A 5,798-nucleotide genomic window follows, 5' to 3' on the forward strand; every position below is an offset into this window, starting at 1 on the left:
TATTTTGAAAAAAGAATGAATGGTTTTCATCTTGCCCATGATTGTATCTATAAAAAAATCAAAATGTATGAACAATTCATTCAAAATCTACCAATTAACTTTAATTTCTGCAAAAGAAAACATATAACATTGTTTGAGATTCTAATTTCTTGATTCCTAAATTCCAACAACAATAAAATGGAGGAACAATTCAAATTAATTAACAATCTCAGCTCATTTAAGACAAACAACAAGCAATTAGAGGAACAAATCAACAATCTTAGCTTATTTGGAGTTTTGGACAAACAAGAAGCAATTGGAGGAACAACAGTGTGTGAAATCATTTAACTGTGTGAACTGTGAAATTCCCACAAGGCCACAACAATCAATTAACCAAATTTGCAAATGGAGACTGAATAGTGAACACCAGAACAAGATTACACGAAGGAACATATAACATTGTTTCATTTGTTTGAGATTCTAAGTTCTTGACTAGTTGACTATCTGATTTTTCTTCCAGATTACACGAAGGAAGAATAGAACTTACAGAAGAGATTAAGAGAAGACTGGAGATTGGAATTTGAAAGTCTGCTAGCTGTTGTTGCCTACTGTGCTGGCGTGCTGCGTCTGCAGACTGCGGTGGTCTGTGGAGGCCGGAGGCGGAGCGGACAGTAAGGCGTGAGGCACTGAGGCCGTGAGGCGTTCGACGACTAGAACAGCGACCAATGAAGAACCGATTCAACGGATTGACTGAAGATGAGGATTGGGATTTGCCGATTTGGGGTTCGATACTTCAATTCACGTCATTCCGATTGGGCAGGAGGGGCCAAAGCCCAATTTTCATACACTTGGGCTTATATCTCGAAAAATTATTCTTGGTTGGACTACTTCTAACCCAAAATTCTGGGGGGGGGGGGGGGGGAAGACCCCTCCTGGCCCTAACAAAGATGCGTCCCTGCAACTGGTGACATTTTTGTGAGCCAACATAGAAAATGTCAAGTTCATTCCTATATGGCCATTTACGGGATCAAAAATCTTCTTATAATGTTGATGTACAAGCTACCACTTGAGAAAACACCACTTGCTTGCAAAAGATTGGAAAGGCTTCTTGAAAGCAATATTTCAGCAACTGTCACTAAAAGTCCAATAACATTTTGTAAACAACATTAGTGATACTTTTCAGAAACTGTCACTGACTTTCAACATGTTGTTAAACCAGAAAATTGTTCTTTGGTCATCAGAAAATGGATCCAACTTATTTTCTTGTTACATTTTTGTACAAATAAATTATTTCTAACAACTAATTTGTTATTTACAAAAATAAACCAAGAAAACTAACATATTTAATTAATTACATACCATATGAATAAATAAATTATTACAACCATTTTTATAAAACAACCAACACAACAAACACAATGGTCATTGGCTAGTTTATGCACATCAAACATATTAACATACACATTAAACAACTTTTGTTTTTCTAAGACAACTTTAAATGACAAAAGATGCATGAAAACTTTTGTCACATAAAATAAAAATTATCAAGTTGTCATAGAAAATATGTATGATTTGTTTTTATACAAAACCAAGTTATCCATATTCTAAAAAACTAAGATTTTCAAAAATCAAAAAAATCTAACCAAAATTGCAAGGTGACTCTGATACCAATTGTTGGGTTTTTATTCAAAAATTTGTTTCAAAAACATAATATTTAGCAACATAAGACTTTATAATTTGAATAACATAAAACAAGTTTATAACCCACCAAGAATCTTCTTGCAAAGTTTGGAAAGAAAAAAAGACCAACCAAAGAAGGGATGAAGAAAAGACAACATTTGTAGTTCTTTGGGTCCTCTTTGGAGGCTTGGAAGTTGATGAAGAATGATGAACTTAAGAGACACCAACAATGGCTCAAGTTAATATAGAATGTTAGTTCTTTTGTATAAAAATCTTAAGACTCTTAAACTTTATGTTCTTATCAAAATAAGAACACAAAGAGACCATAAGAAGCAAGTAATATTCATGAGATGAACCAAAAATGAGAGAGAATGCATATCAATATGCAAATTTTGTTTTTCACACATAAAAGGCAAGAGAAATGCAAGCCTCAAGTCTTAAAGCATAAAGCAAGGTTCTTAACCACAAGGTCTAAGACTTTTGACCAAACCATGTACCTATGTCATGAGCATGTCCCAACATGCTTTACTAGGTTGTTTTATTTCAATTAAACAATTTAAAAAACTCATGCTCTTCCTTTTTACTCTTATTTTCAAAAATAATAAAAGGAAGAAGACAAAACTTTTATATTTTATAAAACAAGTTTATAAAATATAAACTTTAACTTTTCGATAAAAGACAAAAGAATTTATCTAGTCTAAAATGTTGTACATTACTTATTAATTCATACCATATGAGTTATGTAATGTTACTTGCTAATAAAAATTATTATTTCCTAGAAATAAATAATTTCCAATTAATTATAAGAGTTTATTGAATATTTATTAAAACTAGTTTCTAATAAATAATCAATTATATCAAGTTGTTGTTAGTGTGGCCCATTAGTATCATATGTTAATTAGCAATATCATTTTAATACGATTCTTGAGAATACAAGATCCTTCAGTCTATTCTCTTATATCTAAGTTATTCTAGTCCCTTTTGATTCATGGTTTTGATTTGAGTGAAATGATGGAGTAAATTTGGCAACTTTATGGTCCTCTTGAGTCCTTAGAGCATCATATCTTATGGATCTAAGAATTGGATGTGGTTTATGAACCTAACATGAGTTGTTGGTCACTTTCTTGCCTTTTGACCTAGATTCGATAGAGGACCTTCATGGAGCATGCATGTCCATAAAGTTGTCATTTTTATAAACTAATGGAGTCCCTTAAAGCTTTTTGTAGAGTTAGAGTTTATGTCTTAATGGATTAAGGACTCAATCTTCTAAGAAGTTGCCTCATTCAGTGGTCACGACGTGACATAGGGTATGTCACGACGTGAAAATGGTTGATCCTTCGTCTGTATTATCCTGGTGTGCTCACGACGTGACCAAGGAAGGTTCAAGTCGTGATGTTTGCTGAGTGGGTTGTCCGTGACCGAGTTAGCTGAGTTGGTGATACGAGTTTGAATCGGGCTCAATACGTTCTTGATATATGTATATCTACATATATATTTTACATCATATCTTAATACTTTTAGCTATAATTATGCTTATTATAGAACAAAAGGTACTTATTATGTTTAATATCTGTTATGCAACTTAAAAGACATGCTCGGAAGCAATATGGAAGCTGGAAGCAGGAAAATGTGAGCTTACGCAAGAAGAAGATATATAAAGGATGTTGCTGGACAGCTTGACCCCTTGCCAGTATTTTGACCATATCTCATGACTCGTAACTCCGATTAAGGTGATTCAAAATGATCTGAAAACTAGACATAATTTCGGACGACTTCAGTGTTTTGAGAAAAGTCGGATTTCCAACCACCACGACGTGTTGAATGGAATCTTCGCGATTCTTGACGTTGGCTTGGGAAATACGGGATAAACACGAGGACCACGACGTGGTGCCTTTACCACGTCGTGGTGGCCAGATTTTAGGCAAATATATATATCCGAGTTCTAAGAACCCCTTTGGGGTCGATTTTGAAGCTAGGAAGTCGATTGGAGCAAGGATTCGCATCTACACATTTTGTTTGCTTAGTTTAATGATGTTTAGCTTATTTTACCTTATGTTTATGTGTTCATCGGATGTGATTATGGGCTAAAAACCCTTGCTTCCGTTTAGTTAGATGAAACCTAAAACTATGAGTTAGTTTCTTACTTTATGGATTATATGAATTTGGTTTATGCATGTGTTTGATTATCATTACCTAGCATGTTAAAGTTTGTAACTTTATTGCTTAATTACAAGTGTAGTGTAGCTTAGTAACCATTAAATTACATGAACTTGATTACCTAGTGATTTAGTGACCATTAAATTGCTAGAGCTAGGATCGATCAAATCTTAGATAAGTAATAAAAGTAACAAATTTAGTTGTGCTGGAGAACATAATTGTGACCATAATTGTGTTTGCGTAGATAAATCTTACATAACCCATCTATAATGAATAACTAATTTTGTGTTTTGCTTGTGTATGACCATACAAGGTAGTTCATGAATTGATGAAAATATTAGTAAATTTGGACTTGAATTGCTAATTACAATAACTTGGTAACCAACTTCATTAGTCCATAAATAAGAACTAACCATAGGAAAAAGGTGGATTCCAAACTAAACGAAAGTGTTTTAGTATATTGATTACAATCGTTTTTATTTGAGTGCTTAAGTTTTTCTGAACTTGTAAAATCAGATAAAACCCCCACTTTTAGTTGTTTTTCTTAGTTTAGCTTTAAGTAATTATTTTATTAATTAAATACCATTCCCTGTGATCGACACCCGACTTACACAAGTTATACTATAATCTGACTAGGTACACTGCCTATAGGTGCATAGTTAGTATAAGTTTGTTAGGTTATATATTTAAAAGTTGATAGGTATATTTTGTGCACATCAAGTTTTTGGCGCCGTTGCCGGGGAACGACTTATTTAATTGATAATTTAATTGCTTGATCCTTTATGTGGGGTAAAAACCGCAAAAAGTTATTTTTAAGCATTTATTTTATTTTTTCGTCTAAAACCAACCACATTGTGGGCATCTAGGCCACGTCGTGGTCACGTTCCAGGCAATTTATAGTTTTAGTTTTTGTTTATTTTAGTTTTTGTTCCTTTTTACGTGTTTTTTTTAGTGTTGTTTTAGCGGGAAATATGGGGGACATCATGACCATGTCAATGGAAGAGTACAAGCGACATATGAGGAATGAAAACAGCTGGGGTCTTGATCCACCAAAAATCCCAACCACGACAAAGTTTGAAATTCCGGGGCACATTCTTAATATGCTAAAAGATCTACCTTTTTATGGGAAGGAGCACGAGGACGCTTATGAGCATATAGAAGAGGTGGTGGAGATTTCACATTATTTTAATGCACCAAACGTGAGTAAAGATGTGGTGATGCTTCGAATTTTACCGGTCACATTGAAGGGTGAAGCAAAAGAATGGTTAAAATCACTTCCCTTTGGAGCAATCACGGCATGGGCTGATTTTAAGACTGAGTTCATCAACCAATTTACTCCTCCTTTGAAAGTGGCAAAGCTTAAAAGAAACATCCAAAATTTTTAACAATTAGAGGGGGAGTCATTATACGATGCTTGGGAATGTTACAAGAGATTGTTACGACATTGCCCTCAACATGACTTCAATGTGCAACAAGAAATCTCGATATTTTATGATGGAGTCAATGTGTGCACTCGCTAACTTCTAGACTCGCAAGGGCCCATGACAAAGAAGGCTTTGGCCACTAACAAAGCTTTAATTGAAGAATTCGCTAAGCATTCAAGAGAGTATCACAACTCAAAGGATGATGTCATAAAATAAAAATCACGTAAAGATGGAGGTCAAGATGTTATCAGTGCAGTTATTGCAAAGCTCGATGCAATGGAAGAAAAGATCACTAAATTGGGTGGACCAATTCAAGATAGATGCAGAGCTTGTGGAGGACCCCATTCTACTAAGGATTGTGAGTTGGAGTACAAGAGAGCTCAAGACACGGCAAAATATCAACAACTAGAGCATAATCTCTACCAACTAGAACGAGTCCAATCCGAGAAGATAGATGCTCTCGAGTCAATGCAATTTAGATTCATGAAAGCTAGTGAAAAAAGACATGATGCAACTGATGCAACACTTAAAGTTCAACAAGAATCTATTTTGAGCATC

At 34.4% G+C, this 5,798-nt stretch overlaps 1 non-coding gene across 1 annotated transcript; it reads right to left on the reverse strand.

Annotated features, from left to right (window-relative positions):
• Positions 1-5,171: 5,171 nt before the first annotated feature.
• On the reverse strand, positions 5,172-5,278 carry LOC145117953 (small nucleolar RNA R71). The gene has a single exon (XR_013712944.1). It is a non-coding gene; the product is annotated as a small nucleolar RNA R71 (small nucleolar RNA).
• Positions 5,279-5,798: the final 520 nt, after the last annotated feature.

This window comes from Lactuca virosa, chromosome 5, assembly GCF_052849685.1.
Source record: "Lactuca virosa cultivar CGN04683 chromosome 5, Lactuca_virosa_CGN04683_v6, whole genome shotgun sequence".
In the NCBI taxonomy this organism is placed as follows: domain Eukaryota; kingdom Viridiplantae; phylum Streptophyta; class Magnoliopsida; order Asterales; family Asteraceae; genus Lactuca; species Lactuca virosa.